At 44.3% G+C, this 22,092-nt stretch overlaps 1 long non-coding RNA gene across 2 annotated transcripts in view; it reads right to left on the bottom strand.

The window, feature by feature from the left end:
• The window catches only part of LOC144826417 (uncharacterized), a 905,759-nt gene that overhangs the window by 184,685 nt on the left and 698,982 nt on the right, over positions 1-22,092 (bottom strand). The window lies entirely within an intron of this gene.

Here is a 22,092-nt window from a genome sequence, read left to right as displayed (position 1 = left end):
CAATTGCGTATGTGCCGATAAAGACTCGCAAATCTTTTATAACAGTTTTGGCGTCAGCCGAGAGCTGGGGCCACATCCAAATGAATCTCGTGCAGGAATCCACTGCGACCATGATATATTTATAGTTGCCATCCCTTTGTAAGGGACCACAGTGGTCCAGATAACCACATGCTAATTGTTTATCTGAGATTAGAAGGGGCGTCTGTGCAGGTCTGACTTGCTGTGTCCATTGTACTGTATTTTCCATCAATCATTCTTCCCAAGCTTAAAACCAAAATGAGCCAGAGTAGGAGGAAAAGTATACCTAACACAATCCACAATTCAATCCATGGTGAAATCAGATATGTTTCTCCAAGTTGATAAAAGAGTTCAGTTATTTTTTCTTTGAAAGTTTTATTTGCTGGCTTTTCTCCATGTTCACTGTTGATTACTTCATATTTTGCCATATTTTACATTCTAAAACATAGTTTCTAGTCTGTTTTCTCATGCGTGGCCACCAATATCTCTGTTTTAATAACGATATTGTGGTGGAATTGCCCTATCCCCCACTCCAGGGATTACAGCAAAAGGGACATTATTTGCATCAGTTTTGTATGAGTACTTTACTGGAAAGCCTTTCGGGAGTGTCTTACCACTGTTTTTTACTGAAGCACCGGCAGCTTGCATTATCTCGCTGTCTATTTTTGTTTTTGACCGGGTAATGGCAGCTACGGAAGCCGTTTGCACAGCTGCCGTCGTGGCCTCATCAGCCAATGAATTCCCTGCAATGTGAACACCATCACGTTGATGACTCAGTGTATGTATCACGTGAGTCTTTTGTAGTTCTTTCTGTAAAAGAACTACTTGTTCCGAAAGCATTTTATGCTTGATTGTGCCACCTTTTGCATCTTTGAAACCGTTTTGAACCCAGTTCTGCAAGTATTCATTGTAAGACTGGATGCAATAATACGAATCGCACACTATTAGTGTGGGGAATTCGCGATCGGTATTTTCAAGCGCCATCTTAAAAGCCTGTAGTTCAGCTCGCTGAGCTGTACAGTCTCCGAGTGTATGAGTTTTAGTGACCAGGGGTCTAAATTTTCCTTCGTGCCAACGACCTTTAACAATCGCGCACGCAGCACTATATGCTTGTTTACCCCCAACTGCGGGTTGTGCTGAACCGTCTGTATGTATTATACAGCCGTAATGTTCTAGAGGCATGATCTCTTTCCACAGAGGACATTCATATACGTATTGGAGAAACTCTTGCGTTTTTAAGTTAGGATCAAATTTGTATACTACATCTGATGCAGCAAGAGAATTAACCCATTGTATCCATCTCGGATGTAAAGCTTTAGCATTCGGAATGCTGGCTCTTGTTACTGCCTCTAGGGCAGGTACCGGTGTAACGATTATTATACGTTTACCTTGTGCGAGGGCTCTTTCTTTTGCTACAGCAGTTTGGACTGCAGTCAGAATTTTTTCAGTAGAACTGAATTTCATTTCTGCTTGTGTGTACAAGTGTGATTTATAAGCTATTGGTACCGTTTCTCCCTCATTAGAGGTCAGGTACGTAAATCCGCATCTTCCTGGGATGACTCGGATTACAAGGTTGCTTTTGTTTGCGCGTGTTTGAAGTTTTGTTTTAGTTAACATGTCTGTTTGTATTGATCGTAGCATTTTTGTGTGATTCTGTGTCCAATTAATTGGTTTGAAATCAGGTTTTATTAATTCGTAGAGGGGTTTAACCCCCTCCGCGTAGTTTAGAATGTAAGTTCTTCCGAAATTCAGGAAACCTAGAATTGATTGTACGTTTTTCAGCGTTTTTGGTGCTTGGAGTACTGCACACTTCTCTAAGAAGTTGTCTGCTAGGCTTTTGCCTTCACTGGATAACTCATATCCTAAAAATAGGACAGTGAGGTGGGCAATTCGTGATTTTTTAAAGTTGAATTTGTACCCTTCATATGCGAACCCAAGTATAATGGTGTTCACTCTTTTCAAGTGTGTCTCCAAATCATCGTCTGTAAGATTGATGTCATCGACATAAGATAAGGCCGCATCATCATACATTTGTAGTAATTCTGTTACCCTGGCTGAAAATAATCCTGGGTTGTTCTTGAATCCCTGGGGGAGATGACAAAATTGCTCCTGAGCCCCCATACTGGAGAAAGCGGTCAAATACCTGCTTTCTGGTGCAATGTTTTGACAGAAGAAACCATTTGAAATATCTAATGTAGTTTTATATTTTTTGCGCACAATGTTATTCATTAGTGCTGCACTGTGTGAGTTTTGTACTGCAAATGTTTTGCAACAAGAGTTTAGGTGTCTGTAGTCCAAAACTAGACGATGTGAATCGTCTGGTTTGGAGACAGGAAACAAAGGGTTGTTCATTTGTGAGGTGCATGTTTCAATCACCCCCTGGTATTCAAGTTGATCTAAGATCTCCCTGACTTGTTTTTTAGCTTCTTGCTTAACAGGATACTGCCTCTGTGCAGTAGGTTGATTTTTTAAGGGAATTTGATGGTGAGGAGAATCCTCATCCCATACTACATGATTTTTATATAATGCAGGGGCTTGGGCCACTGCCCATTTTCTAGCATATGTGTATTTTTTATGAATTGGAATGTGATTTGAGAAGGCAGGCATAATCATTTCTTCGCCATGTGAGCACTCCCTGACAAACTCTGGTGGCCAGTCTTTTTCTGCTAGAAGGATATCATAGCGTTTAGGTTCTCCCAAAAGAGACCTCTTATTTTTCTAGTTTTGTCCCCTTCTATACGTAATGTTATTTCATATAATTTATGGGGTACACTAACTCTGGTGTCTGCAGTTTCCACCTGAATGTATTCATTCGTGTCCACTGTCTCCAGAAGATTCATCAGGATCTTGCGAGCTATGGTCACTTCTGCTGCGCTGTCTAGCATTGTCTGGGCCCATTCTCCGTTCTTGAGTTGTGTCCTCAGAATACTGGTCATGTTTTATTTTAATACTAGCTACCTTCTTTATGGGAAATTGTAAATTTTTTACTTTGATGAGCAGCTTCCTTGTCTTTGGACTTGACGCACTCTTCTTTATGTTCTGACCGTCCTCTTCTTTCCGATTTCTGTGAGGAAGTCTGAAAAGATCGAGAAGGACGTTTATCATTATTTTGATATCTGTCAGGTTTTCTTAAATTGTCCCTATTTCTAAGGTTGTATCTTTTTTCAGAGGGCTCCCGTTGTGGAGACCTGTCCCCTCATCCAGGAGATCTATTTCTCCGTTGGAGAGACCTTCCTCTGGACTGAAACTGTTTTTCTCTGGGAGTGGTTTGTTTATTACCCTCCCACTTCTTTTTGGGAGTGATGATATTATTCTTAATAAAGGTTTTTTCAGGATTTTCAATTAATTGTGGTTTTAGTGGTTTCCCACCCAAACTATCTCTACCTAATTCTTCATAGCACTTTTCAATTATTCTGGCAAGTTCAAAAGGTTGGTCTGTTATTTCTGTTTCTTTTAATTTTTGGCGGATCGCCACAGATGCTGCTTCTTCTTTTATGTTAGCTAGTAGTATAGCCGAGACTTGCTTAAAGTCTTTAGGTAATTTCATACCTAGATTTAAAGCAGGCTCTGGACCGTATTCATTTTGAATCTGTCTTAGTACGTCTGGTATAACCGCCATAGACGGAACACCATGTGTTTTTGTGTATATTGAAGCAAAGACTGTTCCCCAAGTATCACAGTCCTCCATATGTGGTGCGATCCCCATTGGTAGACAGATTGTCAGAATTCTGTGTTTTTCATGAGGTGTAGTATCAGGAAATACTGCCTCTATTTGAGTAATTTTTTGAGCTAACCAGAACGGAATTTGTTCCCGTTTTGCGGGTAATTTGCCAGTGACTGATTGTATAGTCTGTGGTATTATTTTATTTGTGTTCCCCTGGTGAGGGGTGTGCTGTGGAATTTTTATTGCTGGTTGGACTGTTAAAGTCCGCATGACATATTAGACCAATTGTCTATGTATTTTAATTAATTGTTTTAGCTGAACTAAAAGTTCTCTGTCTGACATTCTTTCAATGTCAGGGTGTGGTGTATAGCTGACTAGAACCGGCCATGTGGCTGCTGGTCTACCTAGTCGACCGAGCCTGGTAATGTGCTTTTGATGTTTTAGGGCGCCATTAAACCAGAGATGATGCTCTTGGTAAGTTAGTGGAATTTCAACATCCTCGATAGGAATGTATTCCGCTGGAGGTTCTTCTGCTTTGTAGTAGTGGAACTCGTGTGTCACAGCATTTGCTGCTGGAAAAGTTATCCATGAATAGAATACCTCTGTCTGCCGATCTTCATGGGCCTCTACCACAAATATGACTGTACCACCTCTTGATGATACTCCATTTTCTATAAGTTTTATAGTTACACTCTTTCTTACATTTACCGGGATGATTATTGCATCCGGGTCATATTGTTGAAGAGCTGTGTCATCTAAGACTGCTTGAGCTGCTATTCTAGCTCTTTCCCTTTCGTCGTCACTTTCCGACATTTTTGCTGACATAAATTTTGCAGAGCAAGTTTCAAGGAAACAAAGATTAGTTGCACAATATTTTGGAACACTGTATCTTTCAACGTTGACTAAACCAAAAACAAATTCATAGGATTCTCCTCCTACTAAGTTTTGGTGGATATTAACCTTTCACCCACTCCAGACGTCTATTGGAGTTTTTATGGGAAAAAGGGGTCTGTGTGAAAAGCACGACTGAGTTACTCTAGTATCTAGCGTTAAATTATCGCCTTACCAAACGTTGGGCGCCATGTAGTGTAGTTCCTATATTCCCAATAGGCTCTGCGCATCGGAATAACATAAACGATAGTTTAGACGTAGGACTTAGGTCGACCAGGTCACTATTGAATATGTTAGACTTAATTATGAATGCCAGCTAGCGCAGAGGTCACTAGAAACTTTCTCGAATTCACAAGAAGGGATTAGTTTCTGACAACTGCATAAACATGACAACTTTGCTCCCCTAGAACAAGGAGTATATCTCCAGAGTCGCGGAAACAATAGATAGCTTTTTTACTCAGTCAATCATGCATGCTTAGTTTCACCAGAAGTGCAGAGAAACAGAGAGACGGGCGTTTTCAATAAAAGAGGTTATTTATGGAACAGTCTTCTTTCTCATGCAAGAGAAGTGAATTGCTACAATCGCAATACTGGTCATAAAGTAAAGTGCGTACAGTAAAAGTTTATAAAATAATACTGTAAAAGCATAGTATGGTTTCTAAGCCATACGGTGTTTAAAATGGATAAAATACATACAATGATAAAATAATGACTAAACGTACTCAACTGGTGCTTCTAAGATACGCCTACCCCGATGTACCTAACCTAAGCCTAGTACAGGGATGGAGGAAGTGAGATGTAGTTTGAGTTAAGATAGTTTCTGCCAAGAATCTAAATCAAGAATTCTCTTAAGGGTCTAATCAGCTCCGTACCTTGGTTATAGAATGAAGGAGGTCTTGTATCTCTCTCTCAGGACTCGATCTCCCAGCAACCCGCAAGGGTGACAGGGAAACACTGGAGCTGGATTTCTCGGCAGGAGAAATGACAGCGTCTCTCTCAGTGCGTCAGCGGGAGGGTCGGCTTCCTTCGGCACTTGCTACAGCAGGGTGTCGGGCAAGTAGATAGTCGATCTGCTCCAAACCACCGTGTGTTTTGCTAGGGCAGATGCTGGTATATTTATATCTGGAAGGTGCTGAGTTTGACGTAAGGTTGGACATAAGACGTCACTAAGAACTCGCAGTTCTTTCAGGACTCCGGGAGTTCTAGGACAAATCAATATAGAAGCAGGGGGAATTCCCGGGCTGCTGGAGGCTTGGTTTCTTTAAGAACACGTTGTGCTTTCTAGGAGTCTATGGGAGTAGCCTTGCCGTATTTGGACTGCATTGGCTATGTCTTAATATGAGTATGATTCTTATGCCCATATAAGGATATGATTTGATATAACCACATAAGGGCATGAATCGGGAATATTTAACTAAAGTTCTAGATTCGTCTACAACAAGCCATGCCATTGTGTTGCTAGGTAATGCCTCCAGATACTGCTCTAGAAATATTTGTTTGGTAACCTCTTCCATTGAGGAAGAATGAGGCTGAAGCCACCGGTTTCCTAAGTCTCGGACCCGATAGAACAATGCTCTTGGATTATCCCCCGTGACCCATTTCTCTTTCCTAAAACGGGTAGTACTCATGATCACATCCCAATCTTTCTAAAATGGCTTTCTTTATGTCCTGGTAAGGAGTGACTCCTGCTGTGTTGGCAGATTGGTATGCTGCTTGTAACTCCCCGGATAGTAATGGAGCTATATATTGACCCCATCTCTCAGGAGGCCAAGTAGCAGTAGTAGCGTCCCTCTCAAAGTTTGTAAGGAACAAATCTGGATCTTCGCTCTCCTGAAACTTTTGCAGTACACTGCCTGGGATGTTAGGGTCTACTCTGGCATTGGAGATGGCATCTGTGAGTCGCAAGATGGCCGTATCTTGTACTTTGTGATTGCTAGTTAAGAGAATCGCCTGTTCCTTCATTGCGGCTTTAAAAAGATTCGCTTTCTTGTTGTGCATTCTGATTCTGTTGCTCCAATACTAATTGCAAGTGTCTCTGCCCTTCTGCTAATTGGGTTATCATGTCCTGTACTGTTACGCACTGCATCATCTTGTTTCAGACGACAATATCCCACTTCTGACACCACTGTGTTGGTTTTTGCCTATGACACGTGACACGTGGTCTTTGAGGCTATAACAATGTGAGGCTTTTATTGAGACTGTCAGTCCAACAGTTTAAGTGCACCATAAGAAGTATCAACATAAGGAAGGCATATCGCAGTCTTGGAATGTAGTCTGTCAGTGAAGACCTTCTTCAATCCTGACGTAGTCCTTCAATAACTTCAACCAGGGCCAGTACTCCCCCAAAAGGAAACAGAAACACAACACTCCCGTCACTGTCTGAACTACCGGCTTAGTACTCTATAGTGTGCTCCCCATCACCATTACTCACAGGTCACCGTCAGTGAGAGGTATAGAAGACTATATCTAAAGGGGGCGGGGAAAGTGAAAAGGTGTCCGTGCAACCAGGGCTATCACTCCACAACTATAGTGCCCTATTGTGCCAGAGCTCCATAAAGCCCTTCCCCGCTGACCTCCTCCTCCACCCCTCTGCCCAAGACACTTGCCTTGAGCCACGGCCACCCAGGACCGTGGCGTGGGGTATCTCGGCGTCCTGTTCCCTTGGAGGACGTCCGGATACTGGCACAGGGTTTGTTGGGGAACTCTCCCTCTTCGGTCCGGTGCTGGCGTCTTCCTCTATGGCTCCCTCGAAGCTCTGGTCACTCTCCGACCCATCTTCTGCTTCTCCTGCCTTGGTCTTCCACTCCCCACGTTCCTCTCCTCCTCTGCAATCGATGGCAACTCCTCCAAACCTGTCCCAACCGCCGTTCTCCTCCTTTCCCCCCGTCCTCAACAACTAAACCGCTCACTTCTCCGTTACATGGTGTTCTGCCGGACGCCATCTTGGAATTCTTGGCCGCTTCGGTCTCCTTCCCACATATATTACAGAAGGCTCTACTACTTAGTGCCTTGAGAAGTGAGGGTCAGCGAGTATTTAAGTATCTTCTGGTAACCATGGGTCCAAATGGTTAACCCATGGACAATGAATACAAAGAAGCCATCAAACGTCTTGAAACAAGGTTTGCTAAAGAAGTGAATTTAGTCATGGCAAGGTACAAATTCTACACTCAACCTCAATCTGAGGGTGAGAGCATCAATGATTTTGTAGCCAGGTTACGGGAACTTTCTGTTAAATGCCGTTTTCGGACAATGTGTGAAGAATTAATTTGTGATCAACTCATAGTACAGTGTAGTGACAGGAAGATCCAAGAGAGACTTTGGGCTGCTAAAGATCCTTCACTTAAAGAAGCTACTGATTTAGCTAAAAAATGTATCAAGGAGTTAAGCAAGAGAGATAAACCTTTTAATTAAATAGCGAATATTGAATCCAGTAAGGATGAAGATGTGGATGACAATGCTGTTTCTAAATATATATATATATATATTACCTACTGGCGGTCGCCAGTAGGTATATATAGTTAGGATTTTTTCTCTATGGGTTTTTTGAAAATTCTATGTCTAATAACTTTGGCGTTTGTGGACGGAATTGGCTGAAATTTTCAGGAAAATGGCACATTTTGTTTCTGAGCAGCCCTTGAAAATTTGGTGGGGGTTCGTCCAGTGGGGGCCGAGAAAAAAGGGGGGTCCCAAAACGTGTTTTTAACATTGAGTTTTCCATAGGGCGGTTGGCCTCACTTTTAGCCCGAACGGCTGAATGGATTTGCATGAAACTTGGCAAAATTGTAGGGACTGGTAGCCCGATGTGCCTTTTGTAGGTCTCAATATATGTGCTCCAGTGGATTTTGAGAAATTAACGTTTAAAAAAAGATATATATCTGTAACAGCGGACCGGGCAGTGCTCTGGTTCGCGGACTTTTCGCGCAACGGAGCTTTGTGAAGCGAAGCTGATTGGTTCTCCGGCGTCTGTCAACATTCCAAACAGTCCGTAGCGGCCGCCATCTTGTCTCTCGGTAGGATCGAGAGACAAGAGGAGGCCGAAGCGAAGGGGCAAATGACCATAAGGGGGCATAGTACATTGTCGCTCACCCCCTAGGTTTGATGTGGAGGTTTTAAAAGGGCCCCGCGGGGCAAAAAAAAATAAAAATAATAATAATCGAACAGCTGAATGGATTTGCACGAAACTTGGCAAAATTGTAGGGACTGGTAGCCCGATGTGCCTTTGCTAGATCTCAATATATGTGCTCCAGTGGATTTTGAGAAATTAACGTTCAAAAAAAGGTATATATCTGAAACAGCGCACCGCTTCGCGTACTTTTCGCGTTACGGAGCTTTGCGAAGCGAAGCTGATTGGCTCTCCGGTGTCTGTAAACATTCCAAACAGTCCGTAGCGGCCGCCATCTTGTCTCTCGGTAGGATCGAACAGCTGAATGGATTTGCACGAAACTTGGCAAAATTGTAGGGACTGGTAGCCCGATGTGCCTTTGCTAGGTCTCAATATATGTGCTTCAGTGCATTTTGAGAAATTAACGTTCAGAAACAAGATATATATCTGTAACAGCGCTCCACTTCGCGGAGATAAAATTATATGTGTATTACCTAGCTGTTGCTAACACCAGTTAGCGACGGCTAGTAGAAGATAGCGACCATCTTGGGCCCCACTTTGCATGTGAGTGATATTTATCACTAATGACATGCAAAGTGGGCATGCCAAGATGTTAGCGACTGGAAACAGTCGCTAACATCGCTATCTCCTATTATCAACTTTTGGAAATATTCGAGATAAGGGCGAATATCTCTAAAAGCTACCACCTGCCCTGAGCAGTTCTTAGCCATGTTATCCAATGGGAGGTGGATAACATGGCTAAGAGCATTAGCTCGGTAATGCATGAATATCGCTGAGTTTTCAGCGATATTAATGCATTGCGGTCGTTTTTTATCGTATTTCCGATAAACCTTGATAATAGCAAGGTTTATCTGCGATAATTTCTGACGGTAAAAAAATCGTTGCTAAGCATCGTTAGGGATAAATATCGCTTAACTTTGGTAATATGCCCCAACGTCTGTTAACGTTCGATTCGAAGGAAATCAGGAAGTGTTGAAAAACATTGTCTGCGCCATCTTGTCTTTTTTCAAATGCCACACTTTTGTCGTGCACGGCAGCCATTTTAGATGCCTTGACCAGACCCACTCTGTGCACGCTGTCGATCCTTAGCATGGCTCCCCACCCTCGCAAACATCTCCCCCAGGCAGTGGTCACCCCCGCTCTCTGTCTTATGCATGGGTAATAAACCTCCCCCATCTGCGCTGCTGTTCCCTGAGAATCACACCCTGTGCCCGCCCGACACCTCCCTTTCGCCCTATTCACTACCGCACCCTCTGACACTCCTTTTCCTCTGTGTCCGATTGTCCAGGCTGGTCCTAGGGTATCAGCTAGCCCTGCAGATGTAGTTTATGGCCACAGCTGTAAAGAATCACCCCTCTTCAAAGGAGTTATAGTAGATCAAGGCCCACACTCGATGAGATTCGTCACAGCAGAAGCGTTGCTATTATCTGAAAACCATCCTGTATTGTGATTGGGGAGGGGACCGAGCCTGAAGCGGAAGATTCCAGGGATGACTGTTTGTACATCAAAGTTTTTACAATTATGTGTCACATTAAAAATATATAGCACTCCGACAAAGTAGTAAGATTATAAAACTTTAATAATTTATAAATATATACAAGAAAACAAAAATAGTAATAACATATAAACATTTTTAGGGAAAAACAACGAAGTAGCGGTCGGCTGTGCGAATAGTCCCAACGCAGCACAACGTCCAGATTTCCGGCGTGGGGCGTCGCGGGGGGTGGGTCATCAGTAGCAAACTGTTGTGCGAATAGTTCCAAGGCAGCAGAACGCGTTGAAATCTAGATGACACGAAAGTGATGTCTAGTAAGTTGCCACCCAGCAAATAACGGCATGGGGCGTCGCGGGGGGTGGGTCATCAGTAGCAAACTGTTGCGCGAATAGTTCCAAGGCAGCAGAACGATGGCACCAAGGTGATGTCCAGTAAGTTGCCGCAATGGTTTTGGTATCCTACAATGCTGCTCCGAATAACGGCGTGGAGCGCCCCGGGGGAGGCGGCGTGAACGGGCCTCTCCAGGTGGAGTGTCATCTGTTGTAGTGGGGCGCCCCTTTACCGTTTCAGTTGCCATTCCGTCCGTTTTTGGTCCACTGTGTCAAAAGCCGCAATTCAGCTGAGTTGCGCCCACTCTTGCGGTGCAGCGATAGGCGGCTGTCACAGGACTCTCACAATGGCGGCAGGCTGTTTCCTTTTTGGGCCTGGTCCACTGAAATGGCCCTGGGACACCTTGGAAATCGGACGCTTGTCTGCTAGGTCTTGGACCTCATTCTCGAAAGCGTCCCCTCCGCCTTGAGAATTCATCAAAAGTTTTGGGGGCTCCGACTCCTGCAGGCTTCTGGTGGGGAGCGGCTGCCATGATTGCTCGCGGAATGACCACGACTGAGCTACGAGATGGTGGTGCTTTCATGCTGACGCCAGCTTCAGTCTGAAACATCCAGAAACAAGGTGGGGCTTTCATCGTTTGGGGAAAAAAAAAAGTTTTCATCCTATGAAAAGTGTTGTTTTTAGGTCACATGATCAAGCCTTCCATCATTAGGAAACCAAAAGTAAAATGAACCAATGAAAAGTTTTATAAACAAGTCACATGACCTGTTATGCGGCATAGGGTGTAAAATTAGGAGAAAATACGTTGGCACGTGAGGCGGCGTCAGTAGCGGACCGATGTGCGAATAGGCCGAAGGCAACACAACGCGCCAAGATCTGGATGGCACCGAGGTGGTGTCCAGCAAGTTGCAGCACTGGTGTGGCCATCCTACAATGCTGAAAGTCGGCGTGGGGCGCCCCGTTGGCCTGTGAGTTTGCGTCAGTAGCGGACCGATGTGCGAATAGGCCGAAGGCAGCACAACGCGCCAAGATCCGGATGGCACCGAGGTGGTGTCTAGTAAGTTGTCGCACTGGTGTGGCCATCCAACAATGCTGAAAGTCGGCGTGGGGCGCCCCGTTGGCCTGTGAGTTTGCGTCAGTAGCGGACCGATGTGCGAATAGGCCGAAGGCAGCACAACGCGCCAAGATCCGGATGGCACCGAGGTGGTGTCTAGTAAGTTGCCGCACTGGTGTGGCCATCCTACAATGCTGAAAGTCGGCGTGGGGCGCCCCGTTGGCCTGTGAGTTTGCGTCAGTAGCGGACCGATGTGCGAATAGGTCGAAGGCAGCACAACGCGCCAAGATCCGGATGGCACCGAGGTGGTGTCTAGTAAGTTGTCGCACTTCTGTGGCCATCCTACAATGTTGAAAGTCGGCGTGGGGCGCCCCGTTGGCCTGTGAGATGGCGTCAGTAGCGGACCGATGTGCGAATGGGGCCAAAGGCAGCGCAACAATATTTTCTGATTTGAAGACACCACAAGGCGCTGAGATGCCAAGATCCGGATGGCACCGAGGTGGTGTCTAGCAAGTTGTGGCACTGGTGTGGCCATCGTACAATGGTAAAAGTCGGCGTGGGGCGCCCTGTTGGCCTGTGAGATGGTGTCAGTAGCGGACTGATGTGTGAATGGGGCCAAAGGCAGCGCAACAATATTTTCTACTATATTTTCGGAGTAGAAGACACCACAAGGCGCTGAGATGCCAAGATCCGGATGGCACCGAGGTGATGTGTAAGTTGCGGACGGATGTGCGAATGGGGCCAAAGGCAGCTCAACAATATTTTCTGAAGAGAATACACCACAAGGCGCTGAGATGCCAAGATCCGGATGGCACCGAGGTGATGTCTAAGTTGCGGACCGATGTGCGAATGGGGCCAAAGGTAGCGTAACAAGATTTTCTGTATGGAAGATACCACTAGGCGTTGAGATGCCAAGATTCGGATGGCACCGAGGTGATGTCTAGGAAGTTGTGCCACTGGTGTGGCCATCGTACAATGGTAAAAGTCGGCGTGGGGCGCCCTATTGGCCTGTGAGATGGTGTCAGTAGCGGACTGATGTGCGAATGGGGCCAAAGGCAGCGCAACAATATTTTCTGACTGACACCACAAGGCGCTGAGATGCCAAGATCCGGATGGCATCGAGGTGATGTCTAAGTTGCGGACTGATGTGCGAATGGGGCCAAAGGCAGCGTAACAATATTTTCTGTATGGAAGATACCACTAGGCGTTGAGATGCCAAGATTCGGATGGCACCGAGGTGATGTCTAGCAAGTTGGTGTGGTCATCCTACAATGCTGAAACTCGGCGTGGGTCACCCCATTAGCCTGTGAGATGGCGTCAGTAGCGGACCGATGTGCGAATAGGCCGAAGGCAGCACAACGCGCCAAGATCCGGATGTCACCGTGGTGGTTTCATAGTTGAGAGGCACTTCATCTGCAGTGGGGCGCCGAGATCCGGATGGCACCGAGGTGATGTCTAGCAAGTTGCTGTACTTGTGTGGTCATCCTACAATGCTGAAACTCGGCGTTGGTCGCCCCATTAGCCTGTGAGATAGCTGTTCTTTGGATTTGGGCCTGGTCCACTAAAATGGCCCTGGGACACCTAAGAACTCGAACGCTCGATTTTTTTTTCCTTTCCTGTACATGCAAAAAAAGGTAAATGCCCGGTATGTTACACGCTTCATCTGCCACGATGAACTCTCCAGAGGAACCGAAAAAATATATAGTTGTGGTAACTATACCATGCATCGTCATATGGAGAGGTGGCACCAATTAATTATAGTGCTGCATAAAAGAGAGATTTGGAGGAGAACCCCTGACCTGCTAGTACATTCATCAAAGAAGTGGCACTGAGAGCTTCAGAGGCAAGGGAAACGGTCCCAAATATTTAGAAGAACTTTGGAAAGATTAAAATGACATGTTTAGATTGTGGTAAATTAATTTCATGTGGGCAGATGAGTGTTACTCTAATAAATACAGCATATGAACATCATCATAGTCGATGGTTGGTAGAGACATTTTGACTATATCCTGGACCTGCCCGTCCTCGCCCAAAATGGCGCCGGAATAAATGGGACTCGTAACTCCTTGTTGTGTACTGGTTGCAGAACCTTGAAATCACGAGATACGTATGCAGTTTTGAAGCACATGGCGGGCGGGGACGAGAATTGATTGAATATTTCGACATCCCTATTGATATTAAGTTCTGATGTGTTATTGATTACTGTACTGTTGAAAATTCAAATTAACGTCACCCATGGTACTTGCCCGCAAATGTATATCTAGATAATTTTATTGTAACTGGCCCTGTCGTATTTTAATTATAAAATGTACGTCCACCGATTCCGTAACTGTTAGACACCTTAGTTTTTGCAACCTAATGGCCCGCCCGTTACGTTCCTCTACAGTGTAAATGTCTATTCATCATATACGATTACAGTTTGCTCCGTGGCAGGCCCACGTGGTTATAGGCTCGTATTTGTATAATGAAATTTTCACAATAAAGGTTTTTAAAAGAAAACATGGTAGTAGTGTATACATTGGTAAAGTTTTTAATAATAGTCACTGTTTTAGAATCATTAAAAGGCAAGTGAAATAAAGCAGACCAATTACATGAAGGGTAAAAGGTATAATACGAAGGAACGCAGTAAAGATAAATGGTCAAGGGCTGTTGTGTTTTCTATTCCTGCAACATAAAGTGATCGATAAGAATCTCATATTCAGGCGTATCGGCGACTAAGACAGCAGGTCGACCCTCTTTTGCTCAACGGCTCCGTCATGGGACGAAGAAACGCTCTTTTTCTCGAAAAAAGAATATATTTTACTTGCAGGACAGTTGTAAAATTTCCGGGAAAGTACATTAGCCTGGAACATTATAACATATATTTAAGAGAAAATAATGTTCGGAAGTAATTAAAAGCGTAATTTTTAGGTGATATGACCAAGGCTTTCATCATTAGAATAAGAAAAGTAAAATGAACCAATGAAAAGTTTTATTAACAAGTCACATGACTTGTTATGCTTACGTTACGCGCTGCGCGCCCCGGATGACTTCCGGATGCGCTAACGCGGCGCGTCATATGACGCATTACGCGACAACGCAGGTCCAGAATATAGTCAAAATGTCTCCACCAACCAGCGGTCGAAACACAACCCCTTTCAGCAGGCTAAATAGTTCTGTTAAATGACAACAGAAAGGACAGGCAACAAGAACCATCAGTCAAAGAGGGGAGGGCTAGTTCTTCTCTACCGGGTTACATTGGGGCGCTACCGGAACTGATCGAATTGGTAGTCTACAGTGTTTCTGGATGTTTCAGACCGAAGCTGGGGTTAGCATGAGAGCAGCACCATTTCGTAGCTCCGTTGTGGCCATTCCGCAACCAATCATGGCAGCCGCTCTTTATCGTTATTTTGGGCGGGGTGGGTGGCGGAGCCGAGCTGTTTTGCAGCCATCATTGTGTGGAGTTCAGTTCATCTCACTAGTTTTGTATTTGTCATGAGGGGTTGTTCCTAATGTTTCTATTTTAGCGAGGTCAAAAAGAGATCCCATTAGTGGCCTACTGATTTTGCTCGATTCCTTTTCTTTTTTTTTACACAATTTTTCGTTATCTGCAAAGACTAAACAGAGTATTGCGACTCTGTATTTGTTTGTAAATAGAGAATGAACCAAAGAGAACTAATTCTAAAACAGTAAATACTTGGATAACAATCAATCAAATGGAGAGAGAAGCAGGCACGACGGATTACAACGGGGGCAAAGGCCTGCGTTAACTACCTTTCACTATCTGCAAAGAGAGAGTACTCCTAATAGAAATGAGGGGGAGGGGGGCACCATTCAAAGCAGATCAGTGTGCATAAACACGAAAATGTTTTCACTTACCACGTACTTGACATTCGACAGCTTATGATATTTGCTATTAAAAAACCATTGAAATTCACTGAAAAAACCATAGGTTATAGACCATATATAGTTAGGAATTAGCATTTACAAAACCTTGAAAATTCACTGAAAAAACCATAGGTTATACACCATATATAGTTAGGAATTAGCATTTAAAAAACCTTATTTTACTCACACAAAACCATTGAAATTCCATATATAGTTAGTTGCACTAACTATATATCGCGCACCCGCAATCCACTGCTGATCATGTCACATATTACATCATTCATGACATGGTCAGTGACATCACTGATGACATCACTGATGACATCTCAAATGACATCACTGATGAGATCACTGATGACATCTCATTTGACATCAATGACCACATCACTGATGATATCATTCATGTGACAATACAATGCATCTCCTCACGTTTTAATATAACCTCTGTTTCACCCAGTGTTAAATACAGAGTATAATTTTTGAAACCATTGACACACCAATACTAGTTACTACATACGTACTCACTGATTCCTACGTCTACACACACATTCACTCATTCACCCATACAATCATTCATACATACAATCACTCATCTTTACAACACTATCATATGCACTCATACACCTATACAGACACTTACACTCTGCCACTCATCCATGGAGTTACTCACACACCTAGTCAGTCCTGTAAAGAATCAATCACACTTCCATTTTCTTGTCTATACAGTTAAACATAGAGCACCTTACATTTTCAAACATATACTAACACATACTTACTTTCTTATACAATCATTGATACAAGTACACATTGATCTGCACAGAGTCACACACCTCCCAGCCAGCCACACACACACTCAGTCTCCTATACAAATACTTGGACAATCAATCAATAACCCATATAGTTAATCATATAGCTACTGATCAACACATGCAGCAGTTTACAGAACAACAGACATAATGATGCACAAATTAAGACAGTTTACTCACTAACCCATGCACTCAGTGAGACACATTTAATCACTCACTCATACATTCAGTCATGCACCTACTAAATCCTTCGTCCAGACACTTATACATCTACTCATTCTTCAATATGTAAAACATATTTAAACTTTACAGAAACACACAGTCACTGGATGATGTCATCAGTGATCTCATCAGTGATGTCATTTGAGATGTCATCAGTGATGTCATCAGTGATGTCACTGACCATGTCATGAATGATGTAATATGTGACATGATCAGCAGTGGATTGCGGGTGCGCGATATATAGTTAGTGCAACTAACTATATATGGAATTTCAATGGTTTTGTGTGAGTAAAATAAGGTTTTTTAAATGCTAATTCCTAACTATATATGGTGTATAACCTATGGTTTTTTCAGTGAATTTTCAAGGTTTTGTAAATGCTAATTCCTAACTATATATGGTCTATAACCTATGGTTTTTTCAGTGAATATATATATATATATATATATATATATATATATATATATATATATATATATATATATATATATACATATATATATATTACCTACTGGCGGTCGCCAGTAGGTAGTTATAGTTAGGACCTAGTTTCCATAGGAAATCCTCAACATTCTATTTGGATTAACTTTGGCCCTGGTGAATGAATCTTTGCGAATTTCTCAAAGAAGATGGCTCGGTCCGCTGCGCTCCTTCCCGGAAAGTTTGGGGGGGATTGGTGAAGCGGGGGCTGAGATAAAAGGGGGGTCCCAAAACGTGTTTTCTCCATGTTATTATCCATAGGACGTTTAGACACGGCTACAGGTCGAACGGCTGAATGGGTTTATAAGAAATTTGGCAAAACTGTAGAGTCCGGCTCGCAGATTACGCTTTTTTTGGAATGGTGTAAATCCGTTCAGTAGTTGCTGAGAAAATTAAAGTTAAAGTCAATTATATATCTGTAAGCGCGCACGGGTGCGCGCACTCAAGCGGCTGCGCGCGAGCGGAATTTTTTTTTTGCTGCGTGACGTGTGTTAACGTTCGATTTGAAGGAAATCAGGAAGTGTTGACCGCCATTTTGTCACTGCGAGTAAATATATTGTTCATTTGAAAGCGTTGGAACATGGAAAGGGGAGAAGGTAGAGATTGTTTTGCTGCGTAGGTTTTCTCAGGGTGTGCAGTAAGGTCCTTAAAGGCGAAAATATATATATTTTTTTTTTTTTAAAAAGTTGCGGGGTGCGCGCACTCGGGCGCGCACACTTATTTAGAAGAGTGTGAAAATGGAGATAAATCAGAAGTTTGAGTGCTTTGATATAAGGTGGCTCTGAAAAAAGCCCTTGTGTTAATTGAGTTTTTTCTGCATTTATAAGTAAGTAGCGATGCAGAGCCGGATGTTGCAGAGGAAGATTCTGTTTCTGTCTTCCTTCTTACTTAGTTATGGTTTTTTCACTCTCACTGCAGGCTTTTAGTCTGTGGATGGAAATCCATGAGCCTAGACTCACCTATGAAAATCATACTATTGATGCTTGACTGAGGCCAAGGAGATCAGAGTGCATGTGTGTGTAAGGTGATGTACCTCTGGGGAGATGATGTTACGTTTAAACGTAGCCCCTGAGTGCTTAGTTCGGTTCTGTTCTCTCACTGTTGTTGATTTAGAGCCCCAAATACAAAGGCTTGTTGTTGCTTGTGAATCCCCAAGTGTATATTTACTCATACTGATCCATAACGCCCCGGCGTATCCATGTCGTAGGCCGCAAGAGTGGGCGAAACTCAGCTGGCCGAGCAAGACTTGGGGAGGGGGCAGGAGCCAAGAGGAAACAAGGAGGGGTTTTCATCATTTGGGACAAAAAATATTTCTAAACCAATGAAAAGTTTTATTAACAAGTCACATGACCTGTTATGCTTACGTTACGCGCTCCGCGCCGCGCCCCGGATTGCTTCCGGGAAGCTGCGCTTCGCGCCTCGCGCACCGGAGCACTTCCGGGTGCGCTAACGCAGCGTGTCATATGACGCATTATGCAACAACGCGATACGTCGTTGGGGCTCCACCGGAACTGATTGAATTGGTAGTCTACAGTGTTTCTGGAAGTTTCAGACTGAAGCTGGCGTCAGCATGAGAGCACCCCGTGGCTACGTCGTGGCCATTCTGCGAGCAATCATGGCAGAAGCTCCCCACCGGAACTCTGCGGGAGTCGGGGGCCCCGGTGACTCTTGTAGAATCTTCAAGGCTGATGGGACGCTTTTGGGAATGGGGCCCATGCCGTAGCAGTCAAGCGTCCGAGTTCCAGGGTTGTCCAGAGCCATCCTTGCAGGCCAGGCCCAAGTCTGTGGAGCCGACCGCCATTTCCTGAGCTCCGTGGCAGCCGCCTGTTGCTGTACCGCAAGAGTGGGTGTAATTCAGCCGGATGGCGGGTGAGACGCTGTATAGCAAGAGCAGGCGTAATTCAGCTGGCCGAGCGAGGCACTGTGCCGCAGGAGCGGGCGCAACTCAGCTTGTCGAGTGAAGCGCTGGGGTGTAGCTGAGAAACCTCCACCTGGGGAGGTGGGGGAGGCTCGTTCGCGCCGCCTCTCCCTTCCAGTGCACCCCACGCCGTCTCCTGGCGCAGGTATATGTGATGGTTGGACCAGGGCACCGCAGGACGTGTCTTCAGGTCAAACGGATTGTGGGACAAGGTCCAGAATGGAAGAGTCACCAAAAGGCTAAAAGTTCCGCCGGACCCCGGGAGCCGGCCGCCTATGTCGAGTGAAGTGCTGGGGTGCAGCTGAGAAACCTCCACCTGGGGAGGTGGGTGAGGCTCGTTCGCGCCGCCTCTCCCTTCCAGTGCACCCCACGCCGTCTCCTGGCGCAGGTATATGTGATGGTTGGACCAGGGCACCGCAGGACGTGTCTTTAGGGGTGTAGCTGAGAAACCTCCACCTGGGGAGGTGGGGGAGGCTCGTTCGCGCCGCCTCTCCCTTCCAGTGCACCCCACGCGCAGGTATATGTGATGGTTGGACCAGGGCACCGCAGGACATGTCTTTAGGTCAAACCCTCAACTATGGCACCCAACATCCAGGACTTATGACATTTGTGGAAGGCTGTGACAACGAAGCATCTCAGGGACCAAGCATATGCAGAGTCCTTCCTACAGCCTCTGCGTTCCTTCTTACCTAGTTATGGTTTTTTCACTGCCACTCCAGGCTTTTAGTCTGTGGATGGCAAACTATGAACCTACACTCACCTATGAAAATCTTACTATTGATGCTTGACTGAGGACAAGGAGATCAGTGAAGCGCTGGGGTGTAGCTGAGAAACCTCCACCTGGGGAGGTGGGGGAGGTTCGTTCGCGCCGCCTCTCCCTTCCAGTGCACCCCACGCCGTCTCCTGGCGGAGATGTTGCAGCAGGCTGCCATGTAAATAGTTATTTAATTAAACGTTTTACCCTGTTACTTTGTTGGTGTGTTGTATATATTTATAATATTTGCATAGGGTTTCTCGTTATTTTGGGCGGGTGGGCGGCGGAGGAATTTCACTGAAAAAACCATGCATTTGGATCGATGTTGCAGCAGGCTGCCATGTAAATAGTTATTTAATTAAACATTTTACCCTGTTACTTTGTTGGTGTGTTGTATATATTTATAATATTTGCATAGGGTTTCTCGTTATTTTGGGCGGGGTGGGCGGCGGAGCAAATTCACTGAAAAAAACCATAGGTTATAGACCATATATAGTTAAATATCTCAAGTCCATCTCTGCACTCGATGGAGATACAGGTCGTCGATCAAAAAATGTGCTGGCCACCTCTAATGGTAATAGCGTGGCCAGGGCTTTTGTCGATGCCTCTGCAAATTGCACAGGGTGCACTTGTTTGACATGCCGCACCATGGTATGTATGGAAAAGGAATATTTTTTTGTTGGATTTCCTCTTGAGAGAAACGAGTCACATATCGTGCAGGTTACTTTTGGTGCATTTACTTTCTTTTGATGTTCAGGATAAGTGAAAAATTGCCAGATGAAAGATTCTTTTTTTCTTCTTAAAGGTAGTCGATCATTTTGTTCAGATTCGGAAGATGAATGAGATACGGTAGCCATTTCACCAAAGTCTTCCGAAAAATGTAGGACGTTGTTCTCTCTTGAGAGTAGAAAAGATAGTGAGAGAAGTGGGTGGAGTGCTGCGTGTAAATTCCAGAATAGAAACTAGTAAGAACCAATTGGAAGTGTTGTTTTCATGTTGCAGCAGGCTGCCATGTAAATAGTTATTTAATAAAACGTTTTACCCTGTTACTTTGCTGGTGTGTTGTATTTATTTATAATATTTGTATAGGGTTTGTCGTTATTTTGGGCGGGGTGGGCGGCGGAGCCGAGCGTTCTTGCAGCCATCATGGTGTCGAGCTCGGTTTCTCTCACTAGTTTCGTATTTCTCATGAGGGGTTGTTCCTAATGTTTCTATTTTAGCGAGGTGAAAAAGAGATCCTATCAGTGGCCTACTGATTTTGCTCGATTCCTTTTGTTTTTTCTAACGATTTTTAAGTTAAAGTTTGCTAGCACGATACAGCGGCTAGTCTGCATTTTATATATATGTCTTTTTTATTAGGGGTCTCCTCCGGTGGAGTCGGACGATCTACCTCTAATAACCGGTAAGTGTTCCTCTGAAGGAATGCGTCTTGAAAGTGGCTGACTGTAATGTATGATATTTCACTCAGTGACTTTCAGGCCCATGCTGTTTCAAAACTGTGCATGTGCTTGAAGCAGGCGTAGGTATTGACGCAGCATTGTGAATATAGTGCATTGGTGAGCCTTGCTGGAGCTGCATCACAGTTGCGATGCAACTCTAGCAATGTATTAGTTTTTGAGCACAGATGTGTTACGCATGTATGGTGTTTTTGTACCATGGTGCGCCACATTTCAAATGTGGCACACCATGGGTAACGGAGCACTACCATACTGTGGTGCACATTAACTGGTGCATATCTGGGTATGAAGTAGTTAACATAAATCTGCCCCATAGGTTACAAATCCGCGTTTAGTAGACTGTTTGGCCTTTGTAGTGTTATGTTTTTTCTGTTATTCTATGTAGGTATGTAATATTGCAAGATTTTTGTCACGAAAAAGAAGCCATGAGTATTGGGTTTGTGAAAGATTGCAAGATTTTTAAAATTAAAAAGGAAAAATCATGGCATTGTTTAATATAGTATTGTAAATACTTATCTTTAACAATGATGAGAGAGTAAAAACAGGTTAACCTGATGTTCGAAAGTTATTCACAGGCTTCTTTAGAGGAAGTATTCTATATGATTGTAGCGTGGGTGTTTCACTTATTTATAGGTAATAGAATGCATTCTGCAAGCATGTAGTACTCCTCCTGCTACAGCATAAATATTCTTCAGTGCTTATTTTCATTTCGTAAGTGGTATTGGGACCGACACAGAACTTCAATGGATCGGAGGGGCTGTTCCTGTGCATCTGGAGGACTGCTAAGCCGTTGCAGCAGTGGGAGTGAGGCCTCTTACAGGGGCGTAGCGCAGCTCCTTTTGATGTTCACAATTGCAGATAACAGGGTAGAGATGTGAGAGAAGTGGGTGGAGTGCTTCGTGTAAATTGCAGAATAGAAACTACTAAGAACCAATTGGAAGTGTTGTTTTGAAGTCACATGACTTCACATGCGCGTCTCAGGACGTGTACGCGGTGATAGTATCTGGTCACGTAC

This window comes from Lissotriton helveticus, chromosome 3_2 (genome assembly GCF_964261635.1).
Source record: "Lissotriton helveticus chromosome 3_2, aLisHel1.1, whole genome shotgun sequence".
In the NCBI taxonomy this organism is placed as follows: Eukaryota; Metazoa; Chordata; class Amphibia; order Caudata; family Salamandridae; genus Lissotriton; species Lissotriton helveticus.
Note: the sequence above shows the minus strand (reverse complement) of the source record. Positions and strands in the feature narration are given on the sequence as shown.